Raw genomic sequence first — 16,950 nt, 5'->3', positions numbered from 1 at the left:
GGTGGAATCAGTTCCAGGATTTCATTCATGCGGGAAAAGTTGAAAATGTGTCCGAGATAGCGCCCCTTAGGCGGACACAGGTGTCTGCATGAGCCCCTGTCGCTCAGAAGCTGGAAGAGCAGTTTGAAAAAGGACCGGGGTAAAGAGGGGGGAAGCACCATATATGTGTCCGGGAAGGCGCCCCTCGGGCGGACACAGGTGTCTGCATGAGCCCCTGTCGCTCAGATGCTGGAAGATCAGTTTGAAAAAGGACCGGGGTAAAGAGGGGGGAAGCACCATATATGTGTCCGGGAAGGCGCCCCTCGGGCGGACACAGGTGTCTGCATGAGCCCCTGTCGCTCAGATGCTGGAAGATCAGTTTGAAAAAGGACCGGGGTAAAGAGGGGGGAAGCACCATATATGTGTCCGGGAAGGCGCCCCTCGGGCGGACACAGGTGTCTGCATGAGCCCCTGTCGCTCAGATGCTGGAAGATCAGTTTGAAAAAGGACCGGGGTAAAGAGGGGGGAAGCACCATATATGTGTCCGGGAAGGCGCCCCTCGGGCGGACACAGGTGTCTGCATGAGCCCCTGTCGCTCAGATGCTGGAAGATCAGTTTGAAAAAAGAACCAGAGGATAGAGGGGAAAAACACCATATTTGTGTCCGAAAATAGCTCACTTTGACTCGGACGCGTTCCCTGTGATTTCAGCCTGTCAGACATGGTGCACATAGTAACGAGATGGAGGTGTTTTGGTCGACCAGGTAAAAAACGAAAAATCGAGAGAAGGTAAAAAGTAGGTGAAAAATTAAGCCTCTCTCGTTAAGGTACTTAGAAAAAATCCCAAAAAAAAAATGAACTCCCATTGAAATGAATGGGGAAAATTTTTTTTCTCGTTTTTTTTCTAAGTACAACAACGAGAGAAGGTAAAAAATGGTTTTTTTTAGCCTCTCTCGTTAAGGTACTTAGAAAAAAACCCAGATTTTTTATTTTCTCGTTTTTTTTCTAAGTACAACAACGAGAGAAGGTAAAAACAGGTGCTTTTTAGCCTCTCTCGTTAAGGTACTTGGAAAAAATCCGAGACATGTTTGGTCTTCCCCACTGACAGTGCGCCTTTGCTGGGTAAGTTGTGGACGTGCCAGGCACCCCCGGGACACCGGTGGAACGCGGCCGGACTCGTGGTACTCCAACCCGGGCATAATTTTGGATATTTTCCGGTCCTTTTTTTCCCCACTTTCCCAACTTTTCTTCTGAATCACAGTGCGCCTTTGCTGGGTAAGTTGTGGACATGGCAGGCACCCCCGGGACACCGGTGGAACGCGGCCGGACTCGTGGTACTCCAACCCGGGCATAATTTTGGATATTTCCCGGTCCTTTTTTTCCCCACTTTCCCAACTTTTCTTCTGAATCACAGTGCGCCTTTGCTGGGTAAGTTGTGGACATGGCAGGCACCCCCGGGACACCGGTGGAACGCGGCCGGACTCGTGGTACTCCAACCCGGGCATAATTTTGGATATTTCCCGGTCCTTTTTTTCCACACTTTCCCAACTTTTCTTCTGAATCACAGTGCGCCTTTGCTGGGTAAGTGGTGGACATGCCAGGCACCCCCGGGACACCGGTGGAACGCGGCCGGACTCGTGGTACTCCAACCCGGGCATAATTTTGGATCAAATTCGGGACTTTTGCCCACTTTCCCAACTTTTCTTCCCAATCACAGTGCGCCTTTGCTGGGTAAGTGGTGGACATGCCAGGCACCCCCGGGACACCGGTGGAACGCGGCCGGACTCGTGGTACTCCAACCCGGGCATAATTTTGGATCAAATTCGGGACTTTTGCCCACTTTCCCAACTTTTCTTCCCAATCACAGTGCGCCTTTGCTGGGTGCGTTGTGGACATTGTAGGCACCCCGAGACCCTGGTGGAACGCGGCGGGACTTGTGGGACTCGAACCTGGGTGTGATTTTGGACCAAATTCGGGACTTTTGCCCACTTTCCCAACTTTTCTTCCCAATCACAGTGCGCCTTTGCTGGGTGCGTTGTGGACATTGTAGGCACCCCGAGACACTGGTGGAACGCGGCGGGACTTGTGGGACTCGAACCTGGGTGTGATTTTGGACCAAATTCGGGACTTTTGCCCACTTTCCCAACTTTTCTTCCCAATCACAGTGCGCCTTTGCTGGGTGCGTTGTGGACATTGTAGGCACCCCGGAACCCTGGTGGAACGCGGCGGGACTTGTGGGACTCGAACCTGGGTGTGATTTTGGACCAAATTCGGGACTTTTGCCCACTTTCCCAACTTTTCTTCCCAATCACAGTGCGCCTTTGCTGGGTGCGTTGTGGACATTGTAGGCACCCCGAGACACTGGTGGAACGCGGCGGGACTTGCGGGACTCGAACCTGGGTGTGATTTTGGACCAAATTCGGGACTTTTGCCCACTTTCCCAACTTTTCTTCCCAATCACAGTGCGCCTTTGCTGGGTGCGTTGTGGACATTGTAGGCACCCCGAGACACTGGTGGAACGCGGCGGGACTTGTGGGACTCGAACCTGGGTGTGATTTTGGACCAAATTCGGGACTTTTGCCCACTTTCCCAACTTTTCTTCCCAATCACAGTGCACCTTTGCTGGGTGCGTCGTGGACATTGTAGGCACCCCGGAACCCTGGTGGAACGCGGCGGGACTTGTGGGACTCTAACCTGGGTGTGATTTTGGATCAAATTCGGGACTTTTGCCCACTTTCCCAACTTTTCTTCCCAATCACAGTGCACCTTTGCTGGGTGCGTCGTGGACATGTCAGGCACCCCGGAACCCTGGTGGAACGCGGCGGGACTTGTGGGACTCGAACCTGGGTGTGATTTTGGACCAAATCCGGGACTTTTGCCCACTTTCCCAACTTTTCTTCCCAATCACAGTGCACCTTTGCTGGGTGCGTCGTGGACATTGTAGGCACCCCGGAACCCTGGTGGAACGCGGCGGGACTTGTGGGACTCGAACCTGGGTGTGATTTTGGACCAAATTCGGGACTTTTGCCCACTTTCCCAACTTTTCTTGCCCACTCACAGTGCGCCTTTGCTGGGTGCGTTGTGGACATTGTAGGCACCCCGAGACACTGGTGGAACGCGGCGGGACTTGTGGGACTCGAACCTGGGTGTGATTTTGGACCAAATTCGGGACTTTTGCCCACTTTCCCAACTTTTCTTCCCAATCACAGTGCGCCTTTGCTGGGTGCGTTGTGGACATTGTAGGCACCCCGGAACCCTGGTGGAACGCGGCGGGACTTGTGGGACTCGAACCTGGGTGTGATTTTGGACCAAATTCGGGACTTTTGCCCACTTTCCCAACTTTTCTTCCCAATCACAGTGCGCCTTTGCTGGGTGCGTTGTGGACATTGTAGGCGCCCCGGAACCCTGGTGGAACGCGGCGGGACTTGTGGGACTCGAACCTGGGTGTGATTTTGGACCAAATTCGGGACTTTTGCCCACTTTCCCAACTTTTCTTCCCAATCACAGTGCGCCTTTGCTGGGTGCGTTGTGGACATTGTAGGCACCCCGGAACCCTGGTGGAACGCGGCGGGACTTGTGGGACTCGAACCTGGGTGTGATTTTGGACCAAATTCGGGACTTTTGCCCACTTTCCCAACTTTTCTTCCCAATCACAGTGCGCCTTTGCTGGGTAAGTTGTGGACATTGTAGGCACCCCGGAACCCTGGTGGAACGCGGCGGGACTTGTGGGACTCGAACCTGGGTGTGATTTTGGACCAAATTCGGGACTTTTGCCCACTTTCCCAACTTTTCTTCCCAATCACAGTGCGCCTTTGCTGGGTAAGTTGTGGACATTGTAGGCACCCCGGAACCCTGGTGGAACGCGGCGGGACTTGTGGGACTCGAACCTGGGTGTGATTTTGGACCAAATTCGGGACTTTTGCCCACTTTCCCAACTTTTCTTCCCAATCACAGTGCGCCTTTGCTGGGTGCGTTGTGGACATTGTAGGCACCCCGGAACCCTGGTGGAACGCGGCGGGACTTGTGGGACTCGAACCTGGGTGTGATTTTGGACCAAATTTGGGACTTTTGCCCACTTTCCCAACTTTTCTTCCCAATCACAGTGCGCCTTTGCTGGGTGCGTTGTGGACATTGTAGGCACCCCGGAACCCTGGTGGAACGCGGCGGGACTTGTGGGACTCGAACCTGGGTGTGATTTTGGACCAAATTCGGGACTTTTGCCCACTTTCCCAACTTTTCTTCCCAATCACAGTGCGCCTTTGCTGGGTGCGTTGTGGACATTGTAGGCACCCCGGAACCCTGGTGGAACGCGGCGGGACTTGTGGGACTCGAACCTGGGTGTGATTTTGGACCAAATTTGGGACTTTTGCCCACTTTCCCAACTTTTCTTCCCAATCACAGTGCGCCTTTGCTGGGTGCGTTGTGGACATTGTAGGCACCCCGGAACCCTGGTGGAACGCGGCGGGACTTGTGGGACTCGAACCTGGGTGTGATTTTGGACCAAATTCGGGACTTTTGCCCACTTTCCCAACTTTTCTTCCCAATCACAGTGCGCCTTTGCTGGGTGCGTTGTGGACATTGTAGGCACCCCGGAACCCTGGTGGAACGCGGCGGGACTTGTGGGACTCGAACCTGGGTGTGATTTTGGACCAAATTTGGGACTTTTGCCCACTTTCCCAACTTTTCTTCCCAATCACAGTGCGCCTTTGCTGGGTGCGTTGTGGACATTGTAGGCACCCCGGAACCCTGGTGGAACGCGGCGGGACTTGTGGGACTCGAACCTGGGTGTGATTTTGGACCAAATTCGGGACTTTTGCCCACTTTCCCAACTTTTCTTCCCAATCACAGTGCGCCTTTGCTGGGTGCGTTGTGGACATTGTAGGCACCCCGAGACACTGGTGGAACGCGGCGGGACTTGTGGGACTCGAACCTGGGTGTGATTTTGGACCAAATTCGGGACTTTTGCCCACTTTCCCAACTTTTCTTCCCAATCACAGTGCGCCTTTGCTGGGTGAGTTGTGGACATTGTAGGCACCCCGAGACACTGGTGGAACGCGGCGGGACTTGTGGGACTCGAACCTGGGTGTGATTTTGGACCAAATTCGGGACTTTTGCCCACTTTCCCAACTTTTCTTCCCAATCACAGTGCGCCTTTGCTGGGTGCGTTGTGGACATTGTAGGCACCCCGGAACCCTGGTGGAACGCGGCGGGACTTGTGGGACTCGAACCTGGGTGTGATTTTGGACCAAATTCGGGACTTTTGCCCACTTTCCCAACTTTTCTTCCCAATCACAGTGCGCCTTTGCTGGGTGCGTTGTGGACATTGTAGGCACCCCGGAACCCTGGTGGAACGCGGCGGGACTTGTGGGACTCGAACCTGGGTGTGATTTTGGACCAAATTCGGGACTTTTGCCCACTTTCCCAACTTTTCTTCCCAATCACAGTGCGCCTTTGCTGGGTAAGTTGTGGACATTGTAGGCACCCCGGAACCCTGGTGGAACGCGGCGGGACTTGTGGGACTCGAACCTGGGTGTGATTTTGGACCAAATTCGGGACTTTTGCCCACTTTCCCAACTTTTCTTCCCAATCACAGTGCACCTTTGCTGGGTGCGTCGTGGACATGTCAGGCACCCCGGAACCCTGGTGGAACGCGGCGGGACTTGTGGGACTCGAACCTGGGTGTGATGCCTTTGCTGGGTGCGTTGTGGACATTGTAGGCACCCCGAGACACTGGTGGAACGCGGCGGGACTTGTGGGACTCGAACCTGGGTATAATTTTGGATAAAATTCGGGACTTTTGCCCACTTTCCCAACTTTTCTTCCCAATCACAGTGCGCCTTTGCTGGGTGCGTCGTGGACATGTCAGGCACCCCGGAACCCTGGTGGAACGCGGCGGGACTTGTGGGACTCGAACCTGGGTGTGATGCCTTTGCTGGGTGCGTTGTGGACATTGTAGGCACCCCGAGACACTGGTGGAACGCGGCGGGACTTGTGGGACTCGAACCTGGGTATAATTTTGGATAAAATTCGGGACTTTTGCCCACTTTCCCAACTTTTCTTCCCAATCACAGTGCGCCTTTGCTGGGTGCGTCGTGGACATGTCAGGCACCCCGGAACCCTGGTGGAACGCGGCGGGACTTGTGGGACTCGAACCTGGGTGTGATTTTGGATCATTTCGTGGCCTTTTGCTATGCATGCCTTCTCCCCGCTAGTTTGATGTGTGCTGCTGCAAAAGTTCCAAGAGGGCGTTTTTGCCCCCCTCCAAACCCCCTCTCTTTGTTTATAGTGCATATTTTCTGCTGGATCTACTCTCTATTTACTCCAAGGAAAAAAACTAGCCGGTCGCGGCAAATTTTTACAATCGGTCGCCAAACTACGGCACGAGGGCCGAACGCGGTACGCCGGCGTCCAAGATACGGCCCGGGGATTTTTTTGATTTTTTGGGCTTTTTTTGATTTTTTTGGACATGTTGGGCATCCCAGGACTCGGGTGCGACTGCAGGACGTGTGGGGCTCTAACCTGGGTGTGGTTTTTGGTCATTTTTCCGGACTTTTGCCCACTTTTCCAACTTTTCTTCCCCACTCACAGTGCGCCTTTGCTGGGTGCGTTTTGGGCATGTGGGGGGCACCTCGGACTCGGGTGGGACGCGGCGGGACTTGTGGCACTCGTACCTGTGTGTGATTTTTGATCATTTTGTGGACTTTTCCCCAGACACTCTCCACTTGTCTACCCCACTTCCCCTGTGACTTTGCTGGGGGGGGCGTTTCCCCGCTGTCCTTTGTAGTGTAAGGGTTACTTTTCTTTTTTTTCTGTCTGAAAATAGGGCCCCAAAAGGCCTCACACTCCCCGGGAAGACCTGATGGACGCCTCGGCGTCACTGAAACAGGCCAATCTGTCTGAAAATATGGCCCACGAAAGGCCTCACATTCCCCGGGAAGACCTGATGGACGCCCCGGCGTCACCGAAATACGGCAAACTGTCTGAAAATAGGGGCTCCAAGGGTTCCCCACTCTTTCTGGCCCACAAAAGGCCTCTCATTCCCCGGGAACACCTGTAGGACTCCCCGGCGTCAAGGAAATACGCCAAACCGGCTGAAAATAGGGCCCCAAAAGAACTGGAAATAATGTCTTTAATTTGGGGGGGTGATGTCTATAATTATGGGGGTGCATTGGAGGCGGGAGTCCACTGGAGGGCTCCACAACGTCTGAAAATAGGGCCCCAAAAGGCCTGGAATTAATGTATTTAATTTGGGGGGTGCATTTGCAGCGGGAGTCCACCGGAGGGCTCCATTTCCCCACTCTTTTGTTGACATATGGCCACAAAAGGCCTCTCATTCCCCGGGAAGACCTGATGGACGCCCCGGCGTCACCGAAATAAGCCAAACTGTCTGAAAATAGGGGCTCCAAGGGTTCCCCACTCTTTCTGGCCCACAAAAGGCCTCTCATTCCCCGGGAACACCTGTAGGACTCCCCGGCGTCAAGGAAATACGCCAAACCGTCTGAAAATAGAGGCCCAAAAGAACTGGAAATAATGTGTTTAATTTGGGGGGTGATGTCTATAATTATGGGGGTGCATTGGAGGCGGGAGTCCACTGGAGGGCTCCACACCGTCTGAATATAGGGCCCCAAAAGGCCTGGAATTAATGTATTTAATTTGGGGGGTGCATTTGCAGCGGGAGTCCACCGGAGGGCTCCATTTCCCCACTCTTTTGTTGACATATGGCCACAAAAGGCCTCTCATTCCCCGGGAAGACGTGATGGACGCCCCGGCGTCACCGAAATAAGCCAAACTGTCTGAAAATAGGGGCTCCAAGGGTTCCCCACTCTTTCTGGCCCACAAAAGGCCTCTCATTCCCCGGGAACACCTGTAGGACTCCCCGGCGTCAAGGAAATACGCCAAACCGGCTGAAAACAGGCCCCCAAAAGAACTGGAAATAATGTCTTTAGTTTGGGGGGTGATGTCTTTAATTTGGGGGGTGCATTGGAGGCGGGAGTCCACTGGAGGGCTCCACAACGTCTGAAAATAGGGCCCCAAAAGAACTGGAAATAATGTGTTTAATTCAGGGTGCATTTGCAGCGAGTGTCCACCAGAGGGCTCCAATTCCCCAGCTATAGTCCTGGTACTCTAAAATGATGGCACTTAGTCAAATTTCCGCCTTTTTTTGATGACTTCCAACTAGGAGAGGGACTAATTTTGAGTTCCGGACCCGGGTGGAGAACCATAGCACGTCGGCCTTCTTAAAGGGACATCCTCCTAGGCACTTAGTCAAATTTCCGCCTTTTTTTTGGACTTCCAGCGAGGAGAGGGACTAATTTGGCGTTCCAGACCCAGGTGGAGAACCATAGCACGTCGGCCTTCTTTAAGGGACATCCTCCTAGGCACTTAGTCAAATTTACGCCTTTTTTTTGGACTTCCAGCGAGGAGAGGGACAATTTTGCTTTCCTGACCCAGGTGGAGAACCATAGCACGTCGGCCTTCTTAAAGGGAAATGCTCCTAGGCACTTAGTCAAATTCACGCCTTTTTTTTTGACTTCCAGCGAGGAGAGGGACAATTTTGCTTTCCTGACCCAGGTGGAGAACCATAGCACGTCGGCCTTCTTAAAGGGAAATGCTCCTAGGCACTTAGTCAAATTCACGCCTTTTTTTTGGACTTCCAGCGAGGAGAGGGACTAATTTGGCGTTCCAGACCCAGGTGGAGAACCATAGCAGGTCGGCCTTCTTAAAGGGACATGCCCCTAGACACTTAGTCAAATTTACGCCTGAAAATAGGGCCCCAAAAGAACTGGAAATAATGTCTTTAATTCAGGGTGCATTTGCAGCGAGTGTCCACCAGAGGGCTCCAATTCCCCAGCTATAGTCCTGGTACTCTAAAATGATGGCACTTAGTCAAATTTCCGCCTTTTTTTGATGACTTCCAACTAGGAGAGGGACTAATTTTGAGTTCCGGACCCGGGTGGAGAACCATAGCAGGTCGGCCTTCTTAAAGGGAAATGCTCCTAGACACTTAGTCAAATTCACGCCTTTTTTTTGGACTTCCAGCTAGGAGAGGGACTAATTTGGTGTACCATAGCACGTCGGCCTTCTTTAAGGGACATCCTCCTAGGCACTTAGTCAAATTCACGCCTTTTTTTTGGACTTCCAGCGAGGAGAGGGACAATTTTGCTTTCCTGACCCAGGTGGAGAACCATAGCACGTCGGCCTTCTTAAAGGGAAATGCTCCTAGGCACTTAGTCAAATTCACGCCTTTTTTTTGGACTTCCAGCGAGGAGAGGGACTAATTTGGCGTTCCAGACCCAGGTGGAGAACCATAGCACGTCGGCCTTCTTTAAGGGACATCCTCCTAGGCACTTAGTCAAATTTACACCTTTTTTTTGGACTTCCAGCGAGGAGAGGGACAATTTGGCGTTCCTGACCCAGGTGGAGAACCATAGCAGGTCGGCCTTCTTAAAGGGAAATGCTCCTAGACACTTAGTCAAATTTACACCTTTTTTTTTTGGACTTCCAGCGAGGAGAGGGACTAATTTTGCTTTCCTGACCCAGGTGGAGAACCATAGCACGTCGGCCTTCTTAAAGGGACATCCTCCTAGGCACTTAGTCAAATTCACGCCTTTTTTTTGGACTTCCAGCTAGGAGAGGGACTAATTTGGTGTTCCGTACCCAGGTAGAGAACCAAGGCACGTCGGCCTTCTTAAAGGGAAATGCTCCTAGACACTTAGTCAAATTCACGCCTTTTTTTTGGACTTCCAGCTAGGAGAGGGACTAATTTGGTGTTCCGTACCCAGGTAGAGAACCAAGGCACGTCGGCCTTCTTAAGGGGACATCCTCCTAGACACTTAGTCAAATTCACGCCTTTTTTTTTGGACTTCCAGCTAGGAGAGGGACAATTTTGCTTTTCTGACCCAGGTGGAGAACCATAGCACGTCGGCCTTCTTAAAGGGAAATGCTCCTAGGCACTTAGTCAAATTCACGCCTTTTTTTTGGACTTCCAGCGAGGAGAGGGACAATTTTGCTTTCCTGACCCAGGTGGAGAACCATAGCACGTCGGCCTTCTTAAAGGGAAATGCTCCTAGGCACTTAGTCAAATTCACGCCTTTTTTTTTGACTTCCAGCGAGGAGAGGGACAATTTTGCTTTCCTGACCCAGGTGGAGAACCATAGCACGTCGGCCTTCTTAAAGGGAAATGCTCCTAGGCACTTAGTCAAATTCACGCCTTTTTTTTGGACTTCCAGCGAGGAGAGGGACTAATTTGGCGTTCCAGACCCAGGTGGAGAACCATAGCAGGTCGGCCTTCTTAAAGGGACATGCCCCTAGACACTTAGTCAAATTTACGCCTGAAAATAGGGCCCCAAAAGAACTGGAAATAATGTCTTTAATTCAGGGTGCATTTGCAGCGAGTGTCCACCAGAGGGCTCCAATTCCCCCACTATAGTCCTGGTACTCTAAAATGATGGCACTTAGTCAAATTTCCGCCTTTTTTTGATGACTTCCAACTAGGAGAGGGACTAATTTTGAGTTCCGGACCCGGGTGGAGAACCATAGCACGTCGGCCTTCTTAAAGGGACATCCTCCTAGGCACTTAGTCAAATTTCCGCCTTTTTTTTGGACTTCCAGCGAGGAGAGGGACTAATTTGGCGTTCCAGACCCAGGTGGAGAACCATAGCACGTCGGCCTTCTTTAAGGGACATCCTCCTAGGCACTTAGTCAAATTTACGCCTTTTTTTTGGACTTCCAGCGAGGAGAGGGACTAATTTTGCTTTCCTGACCCGGGTGGAGAACCATAGCAGGTCGGCCTTCTTAAAGGGACATCCTCCTAGGCACTTAGTCAAATTCACGCCTTTTTTTTGGACTTCCAGCGAGGAGAGGGACAATTTTGCTTTCCTGACCCAGGTGGAGAACCATAGCACGTCGGCCTTCTTAAAGGGACATCCTCCTAGGCACTTAGTCAAATTTACGCCTTTTTTTTGGACTTCCAGCGAGGAGAGGGACTAATTTTGCTTTCCGTACCCGGGTGGAGAACCATAGCAGGTCAGCCTTCTTAAAGGGACATCCTCCTAGGCACTTAGTCAAATTTACTCCTTTTTTTTGGACTTCCAGCGAGGAGAGGGACTAATTTTGCTTTCCGTACCCGGGTGGAGAACCATAGCAGGTCAGCCTTCTTAAAGGGACATCCTCCTAGGCACTTAGTCAAATTCACGCCTTTTTTTTGGACTTCCAGCGAGGAGAGGGACTAATTTGGCGTTCCTGACCCAGGTGGAGAACCATAGCACGTCGGCCTTCTTAAAGGGAAATGCTCCTAGACACTTAGTCAAATTCACGCCTTTTTTTTTGGACTTCCAGCTAGGAGAGGGACTAATTTGGCGTTCCGTACCCAGGTAGAGAACCAAGGCACGTCGGCCTTCTTAAGGGGACATCCTCCTAGACACTTAGTCAAATTTACACCTTTTTTTTTTGGACTTCCAGCGAGGAGAGGGACTAATTATAGGGCCCCAAAAGAACTGGAAATAATGTGTTTAATTCAGGGTGCATTTGCAGCGAGTGTCCACCAGAGGGCTCCAATTCCCCAGCTATAGTCCTGGTACTCTAAAATGATGGCACTTAGTCAAATTTCCGCCTTTTTTTGATGACTTCCAACTAGGAGAGGGACTAATTTTGCTTTCCGTACCCGGGTGGAGAACCATAGCAGGTCGGCCTTCTTAAAGGGACATCCTCCTAGGCACTTAGTCAAATTTACACCTTTTTTTTTGGACTTCCAGCGAGGAGAGGGACTAATTTTGCTTTCCGTACCCGGGTGGAGAACCATAGCAGGTCAGCCTTCTTAAAGGGACATCCTCCTAGGCACTTAGTCAAACTTACGCCTTTTTTTTGGACTTCCAGCGAGGAGAGGGACTAATTTTGCTTTCCGTACCCGGGTGGAGAACCATAGCAGGTCAGCCTTCTTAAAGGGACATCCTCCTAGGCACTTAGTCAAATTCACGCCTTTTTTTTTGGACTTCCAGCGAGGAGAGGGACTAATTTTGCTTTCCGTACCCGGGTGGAGAACCATAGCAGGTCGGCCTTCTTAAAGGGAAATGCTCCTAGACACTTAGTCAAATTTACCAAACTTTTCTATAGAGCCCTGGTACTCTAAAATGATGACACATAGACAAAAAACCAAACTTTTCTATAGAGGCCTGGTACTCTAAAATGATGGCACTTAGTCAAATTTCCGCCTTTTTTTTGGACTTCCAGCGAGGAGAGGGACTAATTTTGCGTTCCTGACCCAGGTGGAGGACCATAGCACGTCGGCCTTCTTAAAGGGACATCCTCCTAGGCACTTAGTCAAATTTACACCTTTTTTTTGGACTTCCAGCGAGGAGAGGGACAATTTTGCGTTCCTGACCCAGGTGGAGGACCATAGCACGTCGGCCTTCTTAAAGGGACATCCTCCTAGGCACTTAGTCAAATTTACACCTTTTTTTTGGACTTCCAGCGAGGAGAGGGACAATTTTGCGTTCCTGACCCAGGTGGAGGACCATAGCACGTCGGCCTTCTTAAAGGGACATCCTCCTAGGCACTTAGTCAAATTTACACCTTTTTTTTGGACTTCCAGCGAGGAGAGGGACAATTTTGCGTTCCTGACCCAGGTGGAGGACCATAGCACGTCGGCCTTCTTAAAGGGACATCCTCCTAGGCACTTAGTCAAATTCACGCCTTTTTTTTGGACTTCCAGCGAGGAGAGGGACTAATTTGGCGTTCCAGACCCAGGTGGAGAACCATAGCAGGTCGGCCTTCTTAAAGGGACATGCCCCTAGACACTTAGTCAAATTTACGCCTGAAAATAGGGCCCCAAAAGAACTGGAAATAATGTCTTTAATTCAGGGTGCATTTGCAGCGAGTGTCCACCAGAGGGCTCCAATTCCCCCACTATAGTCCTGGTACTCTAAAATGATGGCACTTAGTCAAATTTCCGCCTTTTTTTGATGACTTCCAACTAGGAGAGGGACTAATTTTGAGTTCCGGACCCGGGTGGAGAACCATAGCACGTCGGCCTTCTTAAAGGGACATCCTCCTAGGCACTTAGTCAAATTTCCGCCTTTTTTTTGGACTTCCAGCGAGGAGAGGGACTAATTTGGCGTTCCAGACCCAGGTGGAGAACCATAGCACGTCGGCCTTCTTTAAGGGACATCCTCCTAGGCACTTAGTCAAATTTACGCCTTTTTTTTGGACTTCCAGCGAGGAGAGGGACTAATTTTGCTTTCCTGACCCGGGTGGAGAACCATAGCAGGTCGGCCTTCTTAAAGGGACATCCTCCTAGGCACTTAGTCAAATTCACGCCTTTTTTTTGGACTTCCAGCGAGGAGAGGGACAATTTTGCTTTCCTGACCCAGGTGGAGAACCATAGCACGTCGGCCTTCTTAAAGGGACATCCTCCTAGGCACTTAGTCAAATTTACGCCTTTTTTTTGGACTTCCAGCGAGGAGAGGGACTAATTTTGCTTTCCGTACCCGGGTGGAGAACCATAGCAGGTCAGCCTTCTTAAAGGGACATCCTCCTAGGCACTTAGTCAAATTTACTCCTTTTTTTTGGACTTCCAGCGAGGAGAGGGACTAATTTTGCTTTCCGTACCCGGGTGGAGAACCATAGCAGGTCAGCCTTCTTAAAGGGACATCCTCCTAGGCACTTAGTCAAATTCACGCCTTTTTTTTGGACTTCCAGCGAGGAGAGGGACTAATTTGGCGTTCCTGACCCAGGTGGAGAACCATAGCACGTCGGCCTTCTTAAAGGGAAATGCTCCTAGACACTTAGTCAAATTCACGCCTTTTTTTTTGGACTTCCAGCTAGGAGAGGGACTAATTTGGCGTTCCGTACCCAGGTAGAGAACCAAGGCACGTCGGCCTTCTTAAGGGGACATCCTCCTAGACACTTAGTCAAATTTACACCTTTTTTTTTTGGACTTCCAGCGAGGAGAGGGACTAATTATAGGGCCCCAAAAGAACTGGAAATAATGTGTTTAATTCAGGGTGCATTTGCAGCGAGTGTCCACCAGAGGGCTCCAATTCCCCAGCTATAGTCCTGGTACTCTAAAATGATGGCACTTAGTCAAATTTCCGCCTTTTTTTGATGACTTCCAACTAGGAGAGGGACTAATTTTGCTTTCCGTACCCGGGTGGAGAACCATAGCAGGTCGGCCTTCTTAAAGGGACATCCTCCTAGGCACTTAGTCAAATTTACACCTTTTTTTTTGGACTTCCAGCGAGGAGAGGGACTAATTTTGCTTTCCGTACCCGGGTGGAGAACCATAGCAGGTCAGCCTTCTTAAAGGGACATCCTCCTAGGCACTTAGTCAAATTCACGCCTTTTTTTTGGACTTCCAGCGAGGAGAGGGACAATTTTGCTTTCCTGACCCAGGTGGAGGACCATAGCACGTCGGCCTTCTTAAAGGGACATCCTCCTAGGCACTTAGTCAAATTTACACCTTTTTTTTTGGACTTCCAGCGAGGAGAGGGACTAATTTTGCTTTCCGTACCCGGGTGGAGAACCATAGCAGGTCAGCCTTCTTAAAGGGACATCCTCCTAGGCACTTAGTCAAATTTACTCCTTTTTTTTGGACTTCCAGCGAGGAGAGGGACTAATTTTGCTTTCCGTACCCAAGTGGAGAACCATAGCAGGTCAGCCTTCTTAAAGGGACATCCTCCTAGGCACTTAGTCAAATTTACGCCTTTTTTTTGGACTTCCAGCGAGGAGAGGGACAATTTTGCTTTCCGTACCCAGGTAGAGAACCAAGGCACGTCGGCCTTCTTAAGGGGACATCCTCCTAGACACTTAGTCAAATTCACGCCTTTTTTTTTGGACTTCCAGCGAGGAGAGGGACTAATTTTGCTTTCCGTACCCGGGTGGAGAACCATAGCAGGTCAGCCTTCTTAAAGGGACATCCTCCTAGGCACTTAGTCAAATTCACGCCTTTTTTTTGGACTTCCAGCGAGGAGAGGGACAATTTTGCGTTCCTGACCCAGGTGGAGGACCATAGCACGTCGGCCTTCTTAAAGGGACATCCTCCTAGGCACTTAGTCAAATTTACACCTTTTTTTTGGACTTCCAGCGAGGAGAGGGACTAATTTTGCTTTCCGTACCCGGGTGGAGAACCATAGCACGTCGGCCTTCTTAAAGGGAAATGCTCCTAGACACTTAGTCAAATTCACGCCTTTTTTTTGGACTTCCAGCTAGGAGAGGGACTAATTTGGCGTTCCGTACCCAGGTGGAGAACCATAGCAGGTCGGCCTTCTTAAAGGGAAATGCTCCTAGACACTTAGTCAAATTTACGCCTGAAAATAGGGCCCCAAAAGAACTGGAAATAATGTCTTTAATTCAGGGTGCATTTGCAGCGAGTGTCCACCAGAGGGCTCCAATTCCCCCACTATAGTCCTGGTACTCTAAAATGATGGCACTTAGTCAAATTCACGCCTTTTTTTTGGACTTCCAGCGAGGAGAGGGACAATTTTGCGTTCCTGACCCAGGTGGAGGACCATAGCACGTCGGCCTTCTTAAAGGGACATCCTCCTAGGCACTTAGTCAAATTTCCGCCTTTTTTTTGGACTTCCAGCGAGGAGAGGGACTAATTTGGCGTTCCAGACCCAGGTGGAGAACCATAGCACGTCGGCCTTCTTAAAGGGACATCCTCCTAGGCACTTAGTCAAATTTACGACTTTTTTTTGGACTTCCAGCGAGGAGAGGGACAATTTTGCTTTCCTGACCCAGGTGGAGAACCATAGCACGTCGGCCTTCTTAAAGGGACATCCTCCTAGGCACTTAGTCAAATTCACGCCTTTTTTTTGGACTTCCAGCGAGGAGAGGGACTAATTTGGCGTTCCAGACCCAGGTGGAGAACCATAGCACGTCGGCCTTCTTAAAGGGACATCCTCCTAGGCACTTAGTCAAATTTACACCTTTTTTTTTGGACTTCCAGCGAGGAGAGGGACAATTTTGCTTTCCTGACCCAGGTGGAGAACCATAGCACGTCGGCCTTCTTAAAGGGACATCCTCCTAGGCACTTAGTCAAATTCACGCCTTTTTTTTGGACTTCCAGCGAGGAGAGGGACTAATTTGGCGTTCCAGACCCAGGTGGAGAACCATAGCACGTCGGCCTTCTTAAAGGGACATCCTCCTAGGCACTTAGTCAAATTCACGCCTTTTTTTTGGACTTCCAGCGAGGAGAGGGACAATTTTGCTTTCCTGACCCAGGTGGAGAACCATAGCACGTCGGCCTTCTTAAAGGGACATCCTCCTAGGCACTTAGTCAAATTCACGCCTTTTTTTTGGACTTCCAGCGAGGAGAGGGACAATTTTGCTTTCCTGACCCAGGTGGAGAACCATAGCACGTCGGCCTTCTTAAAGGGAAATGCTCCTAGGCACTTAGTCAAATTCACGCCTTTTTTTTGGACTTCCAGCGAGGAGAGGGACAATTTTGCTTTCCTGACCCAGGTGGAGAACCATAGCACGTCGGCCTTCTTAAAGGGAAATGCTCCTAGGCACTTAGTCAAATTCACGCCTTTTTTTTGGACTTCCAGCGAGGAGAGGGACAATTTTGCTTTCCTGACCCAGGTGGAGAACCATAGCACGTCGGCCTTCTTAAAGGGAAATGCTCCTAGGCACTTAGTCAAATTCACGCCTTTTTTTTTGGACTTCCAGCGAGGAGAGGGACTAATTTGGCGTTCCAGACCCAGGTGGAGAACCATAGCACGTCGGCCTTCTTAAAGGGACATGCCCCTAGACACTTAGTCAAATTTACGCCTGAAAATAGGGCCCCAAAAGAACTGGAAATAATGTCTTTAATTCAGGGTGCATTTGCAGCGAGTGTCCACCAGAGGGCTCCAATTCCCCCACTATAGTCCTGGTACTCTAAAATGATGGCACTTAGTCAAATTTCCGCCTTTTTTTGATGACTTCCAACTAGGAGAGGGACTAATTTTGAGTTCCGGACCCGGGTGGAGAACCAT

Source organism: Nerophis lumbriciformis, unplaced genomic scaffold, assembly GCF_033978685.3.
Source record: "Nerophis lumbriciformis unplaced genomic scaffold, RoL_Nlum_v2.1 HiC_scaffold_50, whole genome shotgun sequence".
In the NCBI taxonomy this organism is placed as follows: Eukaryota; Metazoa; Chordata; class Actinopteri; order Syngnathiformes; family Syngnathidae; genus Nerophis; species Nerophis lumbriciformis.
Note: the sequence above shows the minus strand (reverse complement) of the source record.